The sequence below is a fragment of the Kogia breviceps genome, chromosome 3 (assembly GCF_026419965.1).
Source record: "Kogia breviceps isolate mKogBre1 chromosome 3, mKogBre1 haplotype 1, whole genome shotgun sequence".
Taxonomy (NCBI): Eukaryota; Metazoa; Chordata; class Mammalia; order Artiodactyla; family Physeteridae; genus Kogia; species Kogia breviceps.
Window position 1 is genome coordinate 118,325,748 of NC_081312.1, and position 24,415 is coordinate 118,350,162.

The following is a 24,415-nucleotide window of genomic DNA, read 5'->3' on the forward strand; positions in this document are numbered from 1 at the left end:
CTGTTGGAATATCCTTTGACTCCACTTATCCCCCCACGCACACAAACACACACCCCTCAGAATCATGGGCCAAACTCTTCTCTGAGAAGCGTCCTGACCACTCTGGCCACAATGTATGAGAATAAAAATGTGAAAAAGGAAAAATAATGTAAACAAAAGTTAAATGTGTTACAAGTCATAGGGATATAAAGACCACTACTTCCTCAATTCTTTAGATTCCATCAACAATCATTTTCTTATGTAAGATTAATTTCCTTCTAGAAATGCCAGTGCACACATCTAGGTCTAATGAAGTTGGGAGCATGCTCGGTCTGGCAGAGGAGGGGCTGCTGTCTGCTCACTACGGCTTTGTGGGGCTGCCTGTCTCTTGATGGTGTGATTTCAGCCAGTTGTGCAGGGCCTCTCCTTACTGGTATATTTCTCCCCAAAGAGTCAATGTTAATATGACAAAGACTTAAGCCAATGACTCTTTGGTTTAATCTCCACCATTTAGAGCTCAGATACCGCTACCTGAGTGAATATTCAGTACTGAGTTTCTGCCTGTTGGCCAATGTATTCGTTTCTGTGACTACCATAGCACAAACTGACAGCTTACAACAGAAATGTATACTTTCACACTTCTGGAAGCCATAAGTCTGAAATCAAGAGGTCTGCAGGGCCATGCCCTCTCCAAAGGCTCTAGGGTAGATTCTGTTCCTTACCTCTTCCCAGTTTCTGGTGGCTACTGACATTCCTTGGTTTATGGATTATGGCTACATCACTCCAATCTCTGCCTTCATCTTCACATAACCTTCTCTTGTTCTACTCTATGTATCTCTTATAAGGACACATCATTAGATTTAGGTTCCACTCAGATAATCTGGAATGACCTCAACTCAAGATCCTTACTAAATCTTCAAATGGTACCTTCTTCCAAAAAAGGTAACATTTACAGATACGAAGAACTTGACGTGAATATCTTTTTAGAGGAGGAGACAATTTTTTTTAGCCTACCACAGCCAGCATTTAACTTCAGTCTCCACAGAAGAATATTCTTCTCAGTCACAGTGTCCTCCATATGATCTGAAGCCTGCCCCTTATTTGTCCCTGTTTTGTCAAGGCTCATGCTTTCCCCAATTTGCTCTCACCAAGAAGAAATAGTTCTCTTAGATCGGTAGTTACCAATTGTGTCAGATATAAAGAAATCCATACTTGAAAATGCCTTATTGTTTTTGGTACAAAAATAATTGTGCAAGCTATAAAATCAGAAAATATGCATACATATACACAAAGAGAATAAAATTTAATTAACCATAATTACACCAACTGTACAACATGTTAAACTTTTAGAGCCTGTATATTTTATTCATCTGATAGTGTCATACAATAGGTTCCAAAATAATAAATCATTAAATCCCTTAAATGCTTGAAATATTCCATTATAATAAATAAATAATAACTCATAGCTTACTTCTTTCCTTATTAATAGGCAGTTAAGTTACTATTTGAAATCATGCTTTTTAAAAATATCTCAGTGCCTATGTTTCTGATCATGTATTCTGAGTGCTTCTCCACCATGGGCTCTAAATTAGGACTGTCGGGTAACAGGCTGTGTGCATCTTAAACTTCACTGGACTTTGCCAATTTTCTGTCCACAGAGGTTGTGCACATTTATACTTCTATCATCATGCTTGGAAGAGTCCATTCTTTCTTCACCAATTTAACCAATCTTTGCCATATACCAAATTTTAATATATGAGAGATACACTCTCAATATATGAAAGTGTATTGTTTCCATGTCCTCTATTTTATTCTACTAATTTAATAGTCTGGCTCATTATTGATCAAATTCCCTAATTGCTATATAAAATGTTTTTGATTATGGGAGTTTCTTTATATTCTTCTTCAAAATGTTCCTGTTATTTTTGCTTTTTAACTCTTCCATATATATTTTTAAATCAGATTATACAACTTTATAAAACTCTACTGGGGTACTGAATGGGATCACATAGCATTAATTTGTGGAGAATTTTCACCATTACTATAGAGAGCCTTACTGTTCATATCCATGGTATATTTATTTAGGTATTCTTTTTCTTTTCAATCAATTATATAATTTTCCTCATAAAGGTCTTAAGTATATATTTTGTTATGATTATATATGATATTTATGGCTTTTAATGCTATTATAAATGTTACTTTTAAAATAGTTTTATTTCTGAATAGCTGCTCATGCAAAATTAATAGTATTGACTTTTGTATGTTGATAGCATATCCAGCAACCTTGCTGAATTCTCTTTTGGGTTATAATATTTCATATCTTTTATTATTTGGCATTTAAATTGATTTCAGTTTTTCACTGTTATAAACAATAATGCAATGAGTATCCTTGTTGAGTAAATCAATGAGTATATAGTTTGATTATTTTCTTGTAATAAATCCTGGAATAAATTTGTTGGGATAAATTTTATTGAGCATTTCTAGATCTATGAGTAGAAGCATATTAAAGCTTTTGCTACATATTGCCAAATTAGCTTCCAGAAAGTTTAAAACCATTTTTATGGTTGTGTAATCATTCATCAGTGGATACACTAAAATTCATTCAAGTGGAATTTCCGCAATTTACCATTCTGGGCATTGTTTTATCTTTGCATAGATTCTTAGTTATGTTAGTTAAACATTCTAAGAAGAGAAATTCTCAAGTCAAAAGGCATTTTAAAATATAATATTGTAACAACAGCCCTTCTGTTGACCTCTTACTATGTACTAGGCAATATGCTTCCTTCCTTAAATTATTTTAAGCCTCACAACAATTCCATGAAAGGGTATTCTAATTTTGTTATGAGGAAAAGAGAAGGCCAGATTGGTTAGGTAAATTACCAAATTAACCCAGCCAGTGAATGGCAGAACTAGGATTGAAAGTCACATCAATGTGATGCTTTTAGTCCTAGTCTTACACTATATCTCAGTACTAAATGACCCTCCAGAAAGGGTATAATAAAGGGCATACTTAATTGTATATACTAATATTGACTGAAACTTCAATTTGTTCACATGGTCACATACACAGTAGTGATATTAACCTCCTATTGTTCATATAAGTTATAAATATTTTCATAGATTGTCTTTTGCCTTTAACTGTTTATTGAGGGTACTTCTTTTATCAATATAGTTCTTATCAGTTTTTGCATACCTGACTCTATGAATATTTTTTTTTCTTTGTTAATTTTAGCTTTGTAGCCATGGCTGGAAGGTTCTTCTTTAACACAAGAATGCTATTTTATATTTTAAATTTATTTTTAAAATAAATATTTTATAACAACTTAATTGAGATATAATTCACATACCATACAGTTCACCCATTTAAAATACACAATTCAGGGCTTCTCTGGTGGCACAGTGGTTGAGAACCAGCCTGCCGATGCAGGGGACACGGGTTCGTGCCCCGGTCCAGGAAGATCCCATATGCCGCGGAGCGGCTGGGCCCGTGAGCCATGGCCGCTGAGCCTGCACGTCCAGAGCCTGTGCTCCGCAACGGGAGAGGTCGCAGCAGTGAGAGGCCCGCGTACCGCAAAAAAATAATAATAATTAAATACACAATTCAATGATTTTTAGTGTCTTCCCAGAATTGTGCAGTCATCACCAGAAACAACTTCACAACATTTTTACCACCCCCAAGAAGTCTTATATCCTCTCGCTATCACATCCAACCCCCCACTTCTACCCCATCCTTGAAGATTATGGCAACCATTCATTTACTTCCTGTCTCTATAAATTTACCTGTTCTAGACATTTCATAAAAGTGGAATTATAAAAAATGCAGTCTTTTGTGATTGGCTTCTTTCACTTAGCATAGTTTCAAGATTCAATCATTTTTTGGTATATATCATTACTTCATTCCTTTTATGTTTGAATAATATTCCATTGTATGATTATACCACATTTTATTTATATATTCATCACTTGGGCATTTGGCTTATTTCCACCATTTGGCTATTCAGAATAATATGATTATAAATATTTATGTGTAAGATTTCATGGGAAAATATTTTCATTTCTCTTTCATTTCATTTCTCATATAACATCGAGTGGAATGCCTAGTTCAAATGGTAATTCCAGGGTTAATTTTGAGGAAATACCAGTCTGTTTTCTAATAATCTTAAATTTTAATCCATATGTAATTTATTTTGAGGACATAGTATGAAGTAATTCCTAAAATAACTTAATATATATAAATTAACTTCAAAAATAATTTTCACACAATTGTATTTTTTCCTTGGTATGTAAAATATTTATCTTTATATATTTTTTACTTTTATGATTTTTCTACATGTTACAAAATAACAAAATATTTCCCCTAACTTTAATGTGAATACATCCAAGTTTTCATCAACGTTTGTAATAAACATGGTTGCTCTCAGATATTTTTTATCATATCACAAAAGAATTCTTCCAGAATCAGTTTGAGAATTTTTATGAGAAATGGATGTTGGATTTCAAATGGATTGCTGAATATATTGTAATAATCATGTTTTTCTCTTTTGGTTATTCATATAATAAATTATCTTAATAGCTTCCTTAATGTTGAAACATTCTTGATTTCAACTTAATCTTGTTCATATTTAATTTATAACATTTGCAACTATATTGATGGTAAATGAGAAAAGTATGCAACTTTTTTTTTTAGCTGCAAAGTTATGCTAATATAACAAAATGAATCTGAGAACACATCCTCCATTTTTCTCTTCCAGATATTTTAAATAGAACAGGAATTCTTTGCACCTTGAAAGTTTTCTGGAATTCATCTAATAAAGCATCTGGGCTCAGTGCCCTATTCTTTGGTGATAAACAAATAGTACCTGGACAAGCTTGTACATTTTTTCTGGAATCAATTTTCACCATTTTTACTTTCCCTAATAATCATCTACGTTATGAGACTGTGTATAGAATTCTTAATATTCCTAATATCCTACATAGTTGTATCTGCACTCCCCTTCTTAATCCTAACATTATGCATTATGACTTTTATTCTAGATTAAATTCAGCAGAAATGTGTCACTTATTGTGGGTCCAGAATCAACTTAGAAGTGTGGCCATAATCAGCTCTGGAATTTATCAATTATACCATTTAATTTGTTTTCCTTTTCTAATGATCACTACATTTAGTTTAGTCCTCAGTGACTTTTGATGTGACTTTACTTTCAAAAATGTAAACCTCCAGATAGGGGATCTTCAAGATGGCAAAGGAGTAAGATGTGGAGATCACCTTCCTTCCCACAAATACATCAAAAATACATCTACATTTGGAACAACTCCTACAGAATACCTACAGCCAGAATGCTGGCAGAAGACCTCAAACTCCCAAACAGAGGTCTGAGGATGACCTACAGGCAGAGGTGGGGACAAAACCAAAGCTGAACCCCAGGAGCTGTGCGAACAAAGAAGAGAAAGGGAAATTTCTCCATGCAGCCTCAGGATCAGTGGATTAAATCCCTACAATCAACGTGAGCTGTGTGGCTGACAGGATCGTGGTGCTGCAGCCTGGTGTCAGACCTGAACCTCTGAGGTGGGAGAACCGAGTTCAGGAAATTGGAACACCAGAGACCTCCCGGCCCCATGTAATATCAATCAGCGAGAGCTCTCCTAGAGATCTCTGTCTCAGCACTAAGACCCAAGTCCACCCAATGGCCAGCAAGCTCCAGGGCTGGACATCACATGCCAAACAACTAACAGGAGAGGAACACAACCCCACCCATTAGAAGAGAGGCTGCCTAAAATGACACTAAGTTCACAGACACCCCCCAAAACACCACCAGACGCAGCCCTGTCCACCAGAAAAACAAGATCCAGCCCCACCCACCAGAACACAGGCACCAGTTCTACTGTTACTTTTCCTGCACTTTTGCTTAGTTTAGAATTTTTCCTACAGAAAAATTAATTAAGATCCCATGGAATCTTAATGCATTCCTGTACCTTTACTTTATGTCATGATTCATGAATGTGACAAACCCTACATTGACATTTCATCTTCCAAGTGAATGCCAAAAGGAAAAGTCTACTCCACATGTGGTATTGCAACAGGTGGAGTGGGTTTTACAAAGGTTCTTAGACCTTAGCATTTGCATCTTGCTGTTAACCTCAAAGATAAACACCGTATTCACAAATGACAAGTGCTGTTGGATTGTTGGGATATATATGATGGAGATCAGGGTTCTTGATATTAGATTATAGGGAAGTTGTTTAATTATAGCTATAATATATATTCCCTTGCTATGAAAAATATTCATTTATATGTGGTAATATTTCTCTACCACTGTAAGTAGGGATCTAACAGAGCTAATGGTTTGGATTTAAATTAATGAAGCATACATGATGTGACTAAGATTTTATATACTTAGTTATTGAAATATTTGTCAATATTTGCTTGAGGTTTTTGCACACACTGCATCAGCCTTTGTGGCAATGGAGGGTGCCTAGACACATTTAGCAGAGGAAAAATGAAGAAAGAAAGGCACTTAATTTATTTGGGATTTTTAACAAATAAATAGCATTCCAATTTGGTGTTGCTGGCTTTAAAATAGGAACAGTTTTAGAGATTACTTAAATGCCTCTATTCTCCCAGAACATGCTGAATAGAGATAAAAGAACATTTGATATTTATGAAATGCTGTTTTTCAATACATATTAAGATTTGTTCATTAACCATAGGAATAATTATGAATGTTAACTAATGAGATGTCTTTTTTGCTGTTGGCATCTTTTTCAATGGCAAAAAGAGATCTTGCAGAAAGTTTTGTGGACAGGGGTGGGGGGGAGTTATAGACAAAACCACAGTGGTGCAAACAGAAAGATATCATATTTAGGGTATTAAGGAATTCTCAGAAATTCACAACCAGCTTCCCACATCCCAGGAAAATGTATATTTCCAGGTTTCAATGCCAGTCTCATTCCCATAACTCAGTCCAATTTACCATTATCTTGAGAGGGAACCCTAAAATTATAGACTATAAAGCTGAGAAAGTTTACAGTGTCTCAATCAATTCCTCCCTTTCCAATGAAGATACTGAAGCCCAGAGAGGGGAAGTGTCTTGTCCAAAGTTACACAGCAAATTTGTGGTATTTCTAGAACTGGCACTTAAGTTCCCTTGCCCTTATTACACTAACTCTCCAGTATAACCAGGATTAGCATTCTGCTTATACAATTTGTAGAGTCATGCTGATCTGCATCTATAATGACTGGAGTTTTCATGCCATGCATACTGTTAAATATTTTGAATTTCACAATGACCACACCACATCTTAAAGAAAAGTTTCCAATATGTCTTTGGAATTAAAAATAAATCAATTCAACCTGTATTTTAAGGTTCATGAAACATTGCTCTTGACGATTTTAGGAACCTGTACAATAGTCTTTAAATGACCACATGTGCACTTCTCTAAATCAAAATGACTGGTCACAATTTCCATCACCTTCAGAACAGCTCCACACCTGTTCTTGTGAATTTGCCAAGTAGGCTCAGTCTTAATGAACACATCGCTATCTAAATACCCAGCTGACTATCAAATGGGAGGTAGAGTTTTAGGCATCTACGACACTTAGGTATTTTACATCTATTCTTCTATGTAATCCCAAAATTACTGTAAATGTTGTCTTTTTATACAAACATGAACACTGAGACTGGAGAGGGTAGAGGGTAATCCTACCATGACAGGTCATCAGTGTGGCCCACCAGAAAGAAATCAGGTTGAGATCAGGAGATGGCAGCCAGAGGAGGAGGACACAGTGCTCTCCCCTTACTTGTAAATTTGAGGGGGTTGAATTCAATGAATGACTTTCAAACGTCTGACTGAAATGTATAAAACAAAAATAATTCTTAGTTGAAGTAAGGATGGATGTGCCATCCTGGTCTCCTACCCACCCTCAAATTGGAGTACCTCTCAGGATTCTATGTGTTAGAAATCTCTGAACTGGAGTCTTTACAAGGTCCCTAAGTCACTAACAATTTATGATTCTGACACAGGTTATTACCATGCACGGTGACTCAGGAAAGGAATAGAATAATTGGTTTAAGCCAATAGTTCTTAAAGTGTAGTCCCAGGACCAGAAGTGTAAGCATCTCCCGGGAACTTGTTAGCCACACAGATTTTTAGCCCCACCCCAGACCTCCTGAGTCAGGAATTCTGGAGATGGAGCCCAGACATCTGTATTTTTCCCAGCCCTCTGAATGATTCTGATGTGTTAGACCTGAACGGTCTCCGAGGGATCCCAGCTTGCCCAAGAACCGCCAAGAGTCGAGAGTCGTTGCAACACGCAAGAGGTTTATTAGGAGCCGGTGCACCGGGGTTCCTTGGTGCTCACGCAGGAGGCCGAAGAGGAACCCGTAAAAACGGAATCACACACATTTTATAGGTTTATTCACTTATAGGGCGGGTATATTTGGAGTTTCACAATGATTGGGTAAACGGGGCGACCTTTAAACTCATTGGCTGGGGCGACCTTTAAACTCATTGGCTTAGGCATTCTTGCCCCCGCCGTACTTGTTTGTTCGCGGTTAGGGCATGTCTCAGACATGTCCTGTTTTCCAGGCCTTTTTCTCGGAACGGTTTCTGCCCAGAGGGACATTCCAGTATCTTATCTACACCCGCGGACATTCCAGTATCTTATTTACACCCCCGGACATTCCAGTATCTTATTTACACCCGCCAGCCGGAAAGCCCAAAAAGTTTTTGGGTATCGATAGGGAAGTAGGGGTGTGAGTATAGTTGAGGCCCTACAATGCATGCTAAACTTTGAAAACCATTGGATTAAATAAGAGTAAGAATATTTACTAACAGTGGGAGGAAAAATGAAGGGTACTTCTCTCACTCTCAAGAAGTTTGGGTATAGGCAAGTCTGGGCCTTATACGGTACTCAAAAATAGTGTAAAACTCACGGGTCCTTTCCATTACTCTGCTATGCTATCTTGGCAGGTAAGACTTTGTGATCATGCTTGACACTCCAGATTGCAAGACGGCTGCTGCATCCCCAGGTCTTGCTCTCTCTGTGGAAGAAAGAAGGAGGAGAAAAGGCAAAAAGTGAAGGATTAAATTTATCTTAAAAGACATGCCTTCAATATTTGAGAAGGGACACCATCCTCTAGGACTTCCACCTACACCTCATTGGCTGTGATTGTGTCACATGGTCATCCTGAGAACTCGGACAAGTGTGGGAGGTGAAGTGGAGAGCCAGCCCTCCTGCTCAGCCTATTTAGCACAAGAGGAACAGAGGTAAGGGCATGTGCTCTCCAGAAAGCCTAAAAGAGCTTCATTTAGCACCTATGAAAAGAACTCCTTCTACTCAAAGAACCAAAAAAAATAGTATAAAGAAAAATGTGTAGAAATCAAAAAGCAACCATGTGAAGCCCTGGGGCCAGGGGCTGGCAAAAGACAAGGAGGGGGCTCTCTTGGGGAAAAGGCCTCAAAGTTACTACTCCCCAGGAGGTACTAAGATGAAAGTCATCTGGAGGCTAGTCCAATTGGGTGGAAATTTCCTGAGGTTGTAAGGGTCCACTGTTTGAGGTATAACTGTGAGGTGGAGTGTTGTTAAACAAATTTGAAACATTAGTTCTAGCTTCATCCCTCCACCTGGAATATGGCTCCCTGATTTTGCCCTGTAGGTTCACCTCTCCCTCATTCTCTGCAGTCTGAAATATGCATTCTACTTAGCACAACAAGCAAATTTCCCCTAAGCTTTATCTTGGCCTTTCCCTCATTTTACATTTCAACTAGAATAGATCTGATAATACTCTCTGCCCTCTTTAAGTGGTTTAAAGAGGTGAATTTGCATACTTGTTAGATGAACAAAACATAATGTCTTGCTTTGATAACTTCTCCTGGAATAATTCCTCCTCAAAAACAATATTTACACAGGACTTCTGAACCAGGAGAAATCATCAGAAATACAAGTGAAGAAAGTGGATTTCCAACAATACCTCACAGCATTCATCTGTTGCCTATTTTGGGAAACAGCTCATAGCCAATAATTCTGGTGACTGTGTGCAACTGACTCTTATTTCACTATTCAGATCTTGGGAATCAGAGCAAATTCAGTTAATGTTGATAAACTGACCCATCCCTGCCAAATGAGATGAATGGCTAAGATATTTTTATTCTATGTGTGTATTTTATTTTCCTTTTATATCATACAAGGTAGCAACAAACCAGCACAAATATCCATAGACCAAATAAAATGGGAAATAACACCGTACCAATCACCATCACCATTACTAAGAACCACTATGTATCAGGTTCTCTAACCATGTGTCAGAAGATTAGCTGCAGTACAAACTCATCAGAAGAAATCTTTTGAAAGTCTGTGGAGGGGCAGAAATCTAGAAAAGCTTTTCTCCCCTCTCACTCCCTCAGCACATCCCTAAAGAAAAGAGGGTATTGGGCTCCTTGGTAACTGAGTCCAATCCCATACTGCTCACCACATGATAGGCCAATAAACTGAGAGACCTGCTGGGGCAAGGAATAGCGACTTTATTCCAAAAGCCAGCAGACTAGAATATGGTGAGCTAGTGTCCCAAAGAACCATCCTCCCCCAGTTAGAATTCAGACTTCCTTTATACTAAAAGGGGAGGAGGTGTGGTTGGTTGCTGCAAACTTCTTGGTGCCAAAATCCTTTGTTCTTGCAGGTGTCCACGTAGATCTGGTCACAATGTTCTGATAAACATCCAACAAAATGAATGTTATTTTCTGTTCTACAACTTTTTATCTCTATATAAGTAGAATAGTGTTATACCTTTAAAGGTCAGAGTCTTGGGAATGGGCTATCCTGTGTATTTCAAGCTGTAGGCAACATTCTTAACTTGTAGCAAAAGCAATAGAATATAAAGGTTAAAGTAAAAGAAACAGATACAATATGGAGTCAGATTTGTTCTTCCCTATCATCCCACTGCACACTCAGCCTCTCTCTGTTTACACAGCACCTGGCCCACCCCCACATCCCCTCCAAGAGTCTTCTGAGATCATGCATGGTCTTCAGAGCAGGGGATCACTGACAATCTTGGCGCTGGGCCCCAGAGACACATCCCATTTCAGGAATGCTGAGAAGCACCAGCATGCTACAATTCTACCACAGAAATCAAACCTGTCACAAGAGATGTCAGTGCTGTGTCCCCCATTTTTTTTTGACAATAGTAACACCAGTGGGAAGAGAGCTCATGGAGTCTCTGACTCCAAGGTAAGGTGGAGGTGAGATGACGTGGAGATGAGGCGAGATGACCCTGAGGTCAGCTGAGGCAGTCTGAGAACTGGGATTGAAGGAATGCAGATGGATGGCCTCCAGACTCCAAACAAAATGCCACATGGTCCAGGATGTGAACAGAGACAAGTTCAGAAAGTAACGCTCTGGAAGGGGATCATGGGACTAGTGTTTAATTTATTAATTAATTTTTATAATCCAGGCACTGAGGTCTGGGAACAGAGCATAGCAGATGGGCGGGGGGGGGTTGGGTAGAGTGTAGAGAGACAAAAGACAAGGCTGGCTGGTAAAGGGCTTTGTGGGTAAATAAGGAGCCAAAGCACGCACATTTGTGCATGCGTGTGTGTGTGTGTGTGTGTGTGTGTGTGTAAAACAGGAATGGCAATCAAATGGCCACATCTGTCAGTGCGGAAGATGGAAGGACAAAAGAGAAACGAGTGGTTAAAGACCTGAAAGAAGACAATTCCAATAGTCCCCCAAAGACCTAGGATGTGGAGAGTAGCAGACACAGTGTGGATTAAGATGGGCTGTGAGCTTCAGCAGAAATCCAACAGGGTCCCTCATTCACATCGCTTTTGGTCAGCTCAGTGGTGGTAATCAGACTAAAATGAACATAGTAACCCATAGTGTGGCCCCGTGTTGGCAGAGGCACGTAGAGAGTGCACAGAAGTCCAAAGAGAGGCACTTCGCTTGCCTAGAAGGTCAAAGAAAGTTACTGCTCATGTTTTGTCCTCTTTGTACACTAGAAACTTTATAATATTGCCCTGCCTATTTCTTCTTTCTTTGTACCACTTTTTTGGTTATGGATATATGCATGTGTGTATGTTTGTATGCATTGAGCTTATTTATGTATTTTCTGTTTATCTTCTTTGAAATCTCCACTTTCCAAAAACAATGTATTTATTGAATGGGGGTGCCCAAAAGCTTTGCCATTTCTATACACATTCTCACACATCTGTATCTTATTCTGGCTGCAAATCCTCAAGAAAATAACTCAGGTTGATATTAGCAATAAAATACCAGGAGCTGAATTTTTAGGAACGGACTACTTTTTAATTTTGTATAATCACTATATGTCCCTACTCTGACTATCCCTAAGGGCTGGCTGGAAACATTTTTCTCTCACCTGAACACAGATACATGAGATTCTGCAACACATCAAGGGCTAATTGTATAATGAAACCTAGTCTCCAAACCCTCCCATTAGTTTCCCGATGCTTAATGGAAACGGCATCACCTAGCAACAGTCACCAATAAACCTCAGGAAGAATAGAGACTGTGTCCCGCATCTTTCCACTGAGGCAAAATTGAAAACAAATCATATTTGCCCTTTCTTTTCACGTGGAGAATCTATTGTTTATGGGCAAAAGGTATAACTGCACACATGAGTGAATGGACACCTTGACCCCTGGTTAAAAGTAATCTTTAAGAGAATGAGCTAAAAGTTAAGGACCCTAATATCTGCTACCCAAATACTACAAACCAAGCATACTTGTGTATTCAGGTGGGATTATGGCTATTGGGAAATAATACTTTTGAATTTCTTGTGTCTGCCCTCTGTGTGTTTGAGGTCCAGATGCTTAGTTTTCCTGCAAAATAGATCTTGGATATGCACCACTCTCATAGACTGGAGTCACCAGAACTCTTCGTGCATCATACACAGATGCAAACTTGCCAATTCCCTGCTGATTATACCACCACTGTTACTGGTAACCAATGGGGAGAAACTCAGCTCAATTATAGCTAAATTTTTTCAGCTCTGGGCTGAAAGTAAGGGCCTGTGTAACACAGGCGTTTAATAAAACTAAGTTGCCATGTGTCCACTAAACAGAGGTTTTATGGAAATCTAGAGGTAGAAATTTAAAAGTGCTCTTTCCGATGATAGCTCTACTAATGCAATGTTTTTCCACTTTGGAAGAAAAACACCCAAAATGAATGTTATTGATATAATTTTTCTAATGAGTGTGATGCATTCATTGAGAAAAAATTGTGGCTGCCATTCTAAATAAAAATAATGGAATAAATGAATTTTATACATCCAACGTACCTCTTTTCTCAAAAGGGAGAAATTGTAAGTATATATTGTTCAAAGGCATAAATCTGTTGTTAAAGATAATCACACCAGTAAAGAAAGTGTTCTTATATTTTGACAATATTCAATAAATGTATGTAGTAACAGCTATTCATGAACCTTATCCCATGGAAATCATACACTTCAGTGACTTTATTTCTAAGAAAATATAATTCTTCCCTGTCTTGCTAGAAGTAAAACATAAGCTTTCAGATAGAGGATGAAATATTTCTCTTTTGTAGTAAATGATGATAAATGCACAGTTTTTTTTAAAGTCTGCTAATTATTCAAAACACCATTAACTTCTTAAATAAAGCAGTTTAAATAGATGTCTATATATTTTGGTGAGCAAACATTTCTATTTGTGGGGGGCATAATTAACACATACATGCACGTATAGACATATACAGACACATGTACACAAGCATTTGGTGCTCTTAACACTTTGGAGGTTTTTAAAAATTTTTTAAATAAAAAGGTTAATCTGATGTTCTTAAACTGATGGCATTCTAACCTTCAAAAGCATATGTTTATCATGAGTTTCCACCACCCCAAATTGTTTTGACCTGAGGTTACAATGCAGGCTCAGACCATTTCAAAGGGGGTAAAAATGGATGATAAGCAAATACTTCATTCGGGAGTCTCGGGATGTGTAAGACTCTTTAAATCCCCAGGAAGATTTTTCAGCATTTCCAGAGAATGGTGGAGGAGTTCAAACTCAGAAGGTATAGTCAATCAGAGTCCTGCTGTCACATAACAAAGAGCTCAGCCTGGGGCCTCTTGCATCATCATTTTGCTGCCACGTTGGTTGGCTGAGGTCATTAGAATTCTTGGGATTTCACTCAAGGTGATGCCTCATCGAAGGTAAGATTTTTTTTTTTTTTTTTTTTTTTTTTTTTTTTTTTTAAGATTTTAAGTCTTAACTGAAAATGCTCACCTCTCACAAAAGTCCATGCCCTTTCCATCCTGGATGTCACGGAAGAGAGAGAGAGAGACAAGGGTGAAAGGAAAGATACTTCTTAAAACCACCTTCTTAGAACATTAAAGAAACAGTGTACCTCCACCTCAGAGAAAAATTTAATTTTTTATAGTCATGGGAATTGTGGTTTCAGAGAAAGACGGAGAAAAAAGTCAAGAAGTGCAAGTACTTTGCATCACCATTGCAGCTTACACACAGGTAAACTGAGGACAACAGAAGTAAAGATGAGGGTCCCCATTGGATAGTGGTTCGCTATTTCTACTGCACAAACTACTCTGCACCACAGCACTGACACCAGGCCACTGTGGCCAGTCTTCATTAGGTTGGGCCTGTTTTACATCAGGATTAAATTGAAAGGAGGACTCAGCCGCCATCAGTATTGACTAAATGAGGGTCATTTATCATACACACCCATTTGCACAGCACACTTAAACTGTTTTCCATGCCCTTCAACTTTTCCTTCTCCTGAAGGCCAGCTTCCTGCCCCATTAAATTTTTAACCCTTGGATCCCTGGCATTTTCTGGATTGACAACCGAATGAACACAAGCAGCATCTACCTCCTGACCCCCCCTCTCACCCACTCTTCCACCTCACCCCACCTTCCAGGAGATCCAGGGAGAAAACTAATTATGTTTCCCTAAGTAGGCAGAGTACTTCTATTTTGCAGAAGCTGGGACCCTATGTTGACCTAACACTGAGCGTTTCAAGTAAACTGCCAGAAGCCCCATCAAATTGCTGAGAGTAATTTAGAGTATGAAATGTGTTAAATTATTCAAAGGGCTGAATAAGCATAAAAAGGCAGTACCATGGGAGAGATACGCACACCCAGCGATGCCAGTCTGACATTTAATACATCATATTAGCACTCCTGTTAGTGCAAATCGCCGCCCTCCCAACACACAGTTCTGCACATTCACTACCAGATGCAGAGACAGCGTCCTTCTCCATCAAGATTTCTGCTATTTCCACTTTCAGTAATTTGCCCCACCTTCACAGCAGCCTGTATCTATCCGGTAGCATGTTCTGCTTATAACTTGGTCCCAAGTAAGTCAAGAAATGTTCACGTTGAATAATAAAGGACTTGGTTATCTCTCTCTTTCCAAAGCTGGTATGTTGTCTAGCATCAAAATCGAAGGGAATTGTTCAAAGTAAAAAGACCACAATTCTGAGGTTCCCTTGCCTACAGAGGTGGCCATGTGACTAGGTCTGGCTGAAGGAATGTGATCGGCAGAGAGGTTTCATTGCAAGGCATCTACTTCTAAGAAGTGAGTGGATATTAGAACTCTTGAGGCCCTATTTCCCCTGCTGCCAGGGCGTAAGTAGAGACACATGGAAGGAGCCTAGTTTCCTAAATCAGCTGGTGGTGAAAAGCTGCCTCCTAACTGGGAATACAGGAATAAGAAATCATCTTTATTTTGTTAAGCTACTGAAATTTGAGGTTTGGTTTTTTGGGGTTTTTTTAGTTGAAGTATAGTTGATTTACAGTGTTTCAGGTATAGAGCAAAGTGATTCAGCTATACATATACATTTATATGTGTATATATATATTCTTTTTTCAGATTCTTTTTCATTCTAGGTTATTACAAGATATTGAATATAGCTCCCTGTATTATACAGTAGGTCCTTGTTGTCTATCTATTGTATATATAGTAGTGTGTATCTGTTAATCCCAAATTCCCAATTTCTCCACCCCCTCCCCAAGGTTTGTTTTTTTAAAGCCAGAACTTTAGGTCAGTTATTGATTGATTGATTGATTGATTGATTGTACCAGCTGATACAACCCTCTCCTTTGTCCCATTCTGCCTCTCTGAATGCTTCTATCTTCACCCTAGTGACCTGCTCCAAAAGCAACACTGGTCAAAGTGATATCTAAAACTAAGCTAAGTAAATATTTTGACAGTGGCAGATCCTTCTCTCTAAAGAGCAGTATCTTGTGAAATGTATAATGTTATCCTCCTTCACCTGCTGAAGACAAGAATATCCAAGAAGTGAAGCAACTCATTCAAGTTTTCACAGCTAGTAAGAAGACATATAGGACCTGGTTGGCCAATAAGCATGTGAAAACCTCATTGACAATTAGGGAAATGAAAACTAAAATCCCAAGATATACTTCTGCACCCACCAAAATAGCAAAAATTAAAAATCAAGCAATCCAAGTGCTCATAAGGATGTGGAATGGCAGTGTACAAACTGGACCAACAAATTAACAACAACTGGGCACCAGAATAAAAAGTGGAACATGTAGATACACTATGATCCAGCATTTCTATTAGTGGACAGACTATCTAGAGAAATTCTTGCACATTTGCATCATAAAATATGAACCAGAAATGTTCACGGCAGCACTGTTTGTCATAGCAAAACAGTGGAAGCAACACAAATGTACATCAACAGTGGAAATGGATGAATAAAATAGGGCACGTTCATACAACAGAAAGTAAACAGCAGCAAAAATAAATGAACTTCACTCTATGCATCAGCATGAATGTGTCTCTGAAACAGAAAGTTGAGTGAAATAAGGAAGTCACAGTGGAAGGCACACAATATTATTCCATTCATATAAAATTTTAAAACAGGCAAAATAAACAATTTTAATGTTTAGCAATGCAGTCACAGATGGTAAAACTTTTTAAAATAAAGGAAGAAAAAATAATGATAATTATGCCCCACTCACATCTCTGTTTAGACTGGTGATTGCCAGAACACTAACCTTTGATGATTAATCAGCCTCACATGCTTTGTTCAGCTCTTTCCCAAACGTCTCCTCTGGTCTCTCCACCACACGTCACTCTAGAAGCAACAACTTCTTCATTATCTTCTTTAACTATTCCTTCAATTGCTGGACCCTGGGGTCTCTGGCATTCTTGAGCCCCACTGCCATTTTCACACCATTATGCCTCCAAACACCAACTTGTAATAACCTACTTTCAAATCTGTGTCATCTGGCTTCACTGTTCCTGAATCCTCTATCTTGCTATCATCCACCAACCTCCCAGTGATTCCCCAGTTCACAGAAGGCATCAGCTCCTGGCTCACACTTTCTCTCCGTCAAACCACCCATCATTTCTGATGCCTGTAAAATGCACATAGGTGAGTCATACAACCTGGAGGCTTCCCAGTTCTTAGACCTCCTCATCCCTAAATACAATCTCCTTTCCTTCCAATTTAATCTTTCGCTCCTATGCCATACCTTATTATCATCAGAAATGGCCCCAGCTCAAAAATAAAGAATGCACTCACATCATTCTCCAAACGTATCCTCAAGTTCAAATGCTCAAACACTCTCATAAAATCAGTTTTTAAATCACAATGAGATGTCTTAACTATTGATCTCATCACTCTCTCACTATGTATCAACACTCTCTGTTTTAAACTTGCAAAACATTTTCCTATGGGGATTTATTTTAATGAGGTGTAATCAACATACAATAAACCGCATATATTTGAAGTGTATAATTTGATAAATTACAAATAAAGTTGCAATGAACAATCATGTATAACTCCTAGAACAGGAATGGTTGGATCACACAGTAGACATACACTTAACTTTTGAAGAAGCTGGCAAACTTTTTTCCAATGAAGTGGTACCATGTTACATGCCCACTGCTAATGAACAGGAGTTCCAATTTCTCCATATCTTCCCCAAGATTTGGAATGGCCGTTTGTTGTTGTTTATATTTAGCCATTCTACTAGGTGTAGCGTACCCTTCTCTTTTCCCTTGCCTTCGCATCCAACTGAAAGCCCATAGCTCTTTATTACCTCATTCCTTTTCAATGACCCTCAAATCCCTCTCTCTTTTCTCCCTCCATTGCACTCATACAGAAAGAGCTACAATATTTGTGGTACACCTATTCACTCTGTTTGTGCCATACCATTGCAGCCAAGTGTATTTGCAGAAAAATCACTCTGAAAGGAAATTAGATGCCATTATAAGTTGATGAACTCTGACCTTAAAAAGTGATGATAAAAGCTGACTGGGATCTCTTTCATGGTTCTCTATTCTGTGGACTTTTCCACTTCTCACAATTATATCACACCTCTGCCTCACTGAGAGACCCAATGCTTTTCCACCCCAGCCCAACTTATTTTCAGCTGATGATCTTGAATCATGTCATTGTGTGAACGAAAGTCATCAATGGATAGTCTCACATCTCTCCAGCACAAATCCATGTGGGTCTGTGTCCACCTTCCCTTTCTTCCTCCTGAGCTCTGAAAGCTCTCTGATCACATGGTCTCTTCAAGAACATATCCTGCAGTTATGCTCTCCCTCTCTCCCACATCCCAATCCCTCCCTCTTTAGTGAAGCATTCCCATTAGCTCAGAAACATATTCTAGTATCTCCCATTACTTAAAAATTGCTCCTTGAACCCCAGAATCTCCTCCAGCTACTATCTCATTTCTGTCACAAGAAATTTCTTGCAATTGTCCCCAGAAGCTGTCCTCCATTTCTTTCATTTTATCCATGCTTTATTCCATTGCTATGTCTTCCACTCATCAATCCACTGAATTTTCTCTTATTAGCATCACTAATAATTCTAGGTCATCAAAATCAATAGACCCTTTTCTATCTTCCCCTCACTGAAACTCGGAAACATTTAAAATGTTGACTGCTCCATCTTTCCTCAAACACTGCCCTTCTTTGACTTCTGTGTCAATATAATCCTGATTTTTCTCCCACTTCTCTGATCGTTCCTTCTCTGTTTCTTACATGGGCTTCACCTCTGTTAAACCTCTAACTGAGGTTCTTCAGTCCTTTATAGTAGACTCTTCATTTACTTCTTTTTTTTTTTTTGAAATTTATTTTATTTATTTTTTATACAGCAGGTTCTTATTAGTTATCCTTCATTTACATCTCTATCCTCTCTTCTCAGATGATCTCATCCATTTCCAAGGACTTAAGTGCCATGTGTATGTTGATAACTCTGAGGTTCACATATCCAGTCAGCTGCCTCTGCCTTCTACATTCAGTTGCCTAGTTAGCTCTGCATCTGGATGTCCCACAGCATCTAATGGACAACATGGCCAAAAATGAACTCATTGTGTCCCCCTGAAACCTGTCCCCTATCTCTATCCCAACCTTTCTCCTTCCAGTTGTTTCTACCAAACTATTCAGGTGAACAAGGCAAACATCTGGCAGTCATTCTAATCACTCTCTCTCCCTTATTAGCACACACACACACACACACACACCCCTCAATGCTACCTAACATATTGGAAAATAGTATTAACCTGCTTCAAACTGTGTCTTCAATGCATCCATTTCTATTTCTCCTTCCACCACGATAGTACCAGCCCCCTTCATTCCTTGCCTGGACTTCAGCAATAGCTTCCTAACTGATTCCTCATGTTTCTTTATTGTATTCTTCCATAGTAGCCAGAATGATCTTTTAAAAATATGAAATCGAATTGTGTCCCCAGCATGATTAAATCCCAGCTTCCTATTGTGTTCAAAATTTTTAAAAAACTCCTTACATTGATATATGTACCAACACCTGGCCCTATCTACCTCTCTGACCACATATTTCATGCTATCCTGAACACCTCTCTGCTCTCAGCCTCCTTCTAGTCCTTTACTCAAGCCACTTGCTTTCCAATTCAGAAAAACAGAACACCTTGTTCTTTCTTTAAAGGACCTTCTTCCTCTGGGTCTTTGCATGCCTGACTCCTTATCAGCCTTCAGCTGGTCTCCTTGAGACCACCTCTTCACTACCCAGTATAAACAGGTCCCCTCAACATGCTCTATCTCAGCAACATTTTTTTCTCCTTCATAACACTTCTTCGTTTGCAATTCCTTGTTCATTAATGTATTTATTAGATATTATTTTTCTCCTTCTCTTCTCTATACATTTCCCTGGGGAAAGGGACTTTGGGAGCTCTTCTCAGAATTGTACATTCACCTACTTTGATATCACACACCATGAAAGGGTAATGAATCCTTGTTCTGTGGTACAAAGATTAGCAGCAGCACTGTCAGAATGCTTAGTGACTGAGGGTTTAACAAACTGTCAACCTGCACTTGAGTAAGTATTGAACTAATAAACATCAACATGAATGTCGCACGTTCTAGAGTTATGGGTTTTTGTTGCTGTTTATAATCTATTAACTCCATTATTTTCCATTTACCTCGTTGATTACTAACTTTTACACATTGTGCGATAGGTTCTGTGTCCTTAAAAATAATTCTTACCAAAGAGTAATTCATCTCAAGTGAACAGGAATTTGTCATGTTTCAATTTCCTTAACTTTTGCTAATTATCATAGTTATACCTTTTCTTACTTTTATTTGCATTGGCTTTCATTAGATTTGATAGAGTTACTACTCTTAAAACTTTTCAAACCTGTGCCAGGCATAACAGATACACTGTCAATGACCTAGACTTACATGACCTTGAATTATTTCCAGAATCATCTTCGGTTGTGGGCTGAGTTGATGTGTTTTTGCTCTGGAATATAGTTTTGCTTGTGTCTATATAAATGTATACTATGAAAGCTCATAAGTTGATTTCTGGATTCTAGTCCAACTGACTAGAAAGGAATTGTTTCCTGGTTACTTATATATTATTAACAAGGTCCAAAAGACTTGTTGAGTGTTGACCAAAATCCAATTTAAACTCAACTAAGAGTTGATCTTTATACTAGTTAAAGTATATGCTTCTCTTTTCCTTTTCCACCTCTTGCTGTCTTGTTTTTGAAGTCTTCTCTCTTTCCAAACTCTTCTTTCTATCACTCTATAACTGCTGCACAGACACACTCATCTCCACCACTGTCTTTGCCCTGCCTCCCCCTGCTGTCCCCCTCTCTCTGATCTCCCATGTTCTCACTGAACCCCTTGCATTCCAATATTGTTTCTGGTTTACATGGTCTCCATGGTTAACTTGTTTACCCTTGATATTAGTTCATTATTATAATGCTTGGTGGCTCAAAAATGTCATTATCCAGCTTCTTTGTTGAAATAATACCCCATGACTTAGACTATATTTTTCTATAAAATTCAATGTTTTAATAGTTTACAAAATATTTTACAGTATGTTTCCACTTTAGCTAGCTACGTGGCATGTAAAGATCATAGAACTTCAATGCATCGACTTGATCCACTATAGTTATTTTTTGCATTAAAATTAATTTTAAATAATTATACAATAGTATGTAGAGCAAATAATATAATTAAGTTGTAATTTATTGTATTATAATTATATAATTTATTGACATTTTGTGAAACTCTTTACCTTAGAGAACTAAGTATTATTGCTTTGTTTATCCTTTTCAGTTTAACCTTTTATTTTTTGCATGCTCAGGGCTGGGTACTGTGTTTTGCTTGTTTTCATCAAATCAACATCATACGAATGATACAATATGTAGAAAAATACTTTTTATTTCTTTTTCTCTTTTACAATGCAAATTTTTGAAGATAGTATACTCTTTATGTTCCTTTAATAACCATTAAATTGGGTGATATTATCTAAAAAATGGAGACAGTGCATAGTTCATAGAAAATATTCATTAATCATTTGTTGAGCAAAAGTTCTGATAAAAGAACAGAATAGGTTAGATTCGTTTTAGGAATTGAAGATCAAATAGAGATGGTAGGCGGGACAGGTTGGGGGGCAGGGTGCAAAAACATGAGGAATGAAAGAGCCAGCCGTGGTTGGAGAAGGATGACGAGTCCACTGTTGAAGTTTTCTTCTTTTTTTAAAGTTTATTTTATTCACGCATAGTTGATTTACAATGTTATGTTAATTTCTGCTGTACAACAAAGTGATTCCGTTTTACATATGTGTATATAGATACATTCATTTTCATATTCTTTTTCCTTATGATTGATCACAGGATATTGACTATAGTTCCCTGTGCTGTACTGTAGGACCTTCTTGTTTATCCATTCTATACATAATAGTTTGCATCTGCTAAACCCAAGCTTCCAACCCTTCCCTCCCCCACTCCCCAACCCTCTTGTCAACCACAAGTCTGTTCTCTATGTCTGTGAGTCTGTTTCATAGATAAGTTCATGTGCGTCATATTTTAGATTCCATATATAAGTTTTAGCATAAGATATTTGTCTTTCTCTGACTTACTTCACTTATTATGACAATCTCCAGGTCCTTCCATGTTGCTGCAAATGGCATTATTTCATTCTTTTTATGGCTGAGTAGTATTCCATTGTGTGTGTATGTGTGTGTGTGAGTGTAGAGAGAGAGAGAGAGAAATACACATACCACATCTTCTTTATCCATTCATCTGTTGATGGACATTTAGGTTGTTTCCATTTCTTGGTTGTTGTGAATAGTGCTGCTATGAACATTGGGGTGCATGTATCTTTTTGAATTAGTGTTTGTCTGGATATATGCCCAGGAGTGGGACTGCTGGCTCATATGGCCACTCTCTTTTTAGTTTTTGAGGAACCTCCACACTGTTTACCACAGTGACTGCACACCAATTTACATTCCCACCACACTATTGAAGGTTTCTATGTGGCTAACCTGCTGAATGGTAGCAGGGCAACTGGGGTGTTGGTAGGAGCAGGCCGATTCTGGAGGGCAAGAGATGACCATTGTAGCGTGCTGAGCAAGGAAATGGCATGCTATGATGATCTGTGCTTTAGAAAAATAGCTTTGGCAGCATATTGAGGATCAGAAGCTGGAGAAGCTGGATGATGAGGGTTTTATCTGAGGCAGAGGCCAAGGGGATGGAAGCAGGGGCCACAGCTGAAAGCCATGTTGACTGAATACATCAAAATCAATGTATTTTGATAAACCTCAATTCCTGCCTTTCAGTTAGAAAAATACTCCATTAACCGTGTTCTTTAGAAAGAAAATACTTAGATTACCCAGAATTTTTGAAATCTAGTGGGAATAAGTGTCAGAGATAAATGAGACTGTAGCTAGGCAGAGATTTGTGATTTTCCCGCCCCCATACCCGCTTCCTCCATCACCTCTTTCAGTAGGATATTTTTTCTAATTTTGGAACAGTCTCAGATTCTACTGAGACTGGGCAGGCATACAATTCTCTGTTGCTTGACTGCTCAATTAAAATAACAACTTCTAAGATCCATACAGTGAGTTCATAACACTGAAATAAAAAAAAAAAAAACACCCCAAGAGAAATGGTCAAAACTCCTATTACTGGACTTATTAAAAAGAAGACCAGATTAATCCTTTGCAGTATCCTGCAGGGACCAGGCCAGCACTGAAGGGAGAAGGCACCAGGGGCTTTCTGATATAGAGGGATAGATGCCAGAGAGGAAATGGAGATATTTCCTTTTGGAGAAAATCTATTAACGACTCTGGCAGCCACTTGGATAGTGCTGCCTTCTCTAAAATGTATAAATATGCAATCTGAGTGTTGGAATCCCTATTAGCTCATATCCATCAAATGCAGGGTGTGGCCTCCCTCCTCGATGCTCTTTCACACATACACCAGCAAACAGCCACGCACTTGAGGTATTGGCCTCCTCTGGTATTGGAGGCGGGGGCAGAATGGATGTTCGGCTCACATCTTTCTGCTGATCCACCCTGCAATATGCTTAGCTGATCTAGTCTAGTTAATTACCAGCATCTCCCCTTGCTTGGTATCCTTAGGGCCTCCCTTTTCCTTGTCCCCAGGCACGGAAAGTCTGCTTTTCCTCCACTCATTCCAAAAAACATCATTACGAGGCTAGACATGTGACCTAGTGAGGTTCAGGGTGTGAGACAGAGGGACATCTGCATATAACACAATAGAAATCAACGTGAACTTGAATATTAGCTCTTGCAAAGCCCCCTGGACTTTCCAGCCATGCATTCTCTTGGGGTGTTGCCTGCTGCTTTGTTGGAAGACATACTCTCCCTACCAGGATTCTTTCCCTCTCTCATTCCTCTTATCACTCTCCAGTCATTCTGAAATGCACACAGAAGCACCAAGGGACAGATTTCACATAGTAATAATTTTATTAAGAAGACAAATTCAATTGTCTTTGTTTGAACTTTGTCAACTTTTTTAGCAGGAGAGAGAGAGAGTGGAGTGGGTTAAAGGAGCTGGCAAAGGGTTCACCAGCTGTTTTCCCTAAACATAAAAGAGCCAATTCCCCAGGTGCCTAGGAGGAATGTTCCTCCTTCCGTAGAATGCTACCATCATTTCCTTCTTTAAAAAAATAATTATTGATT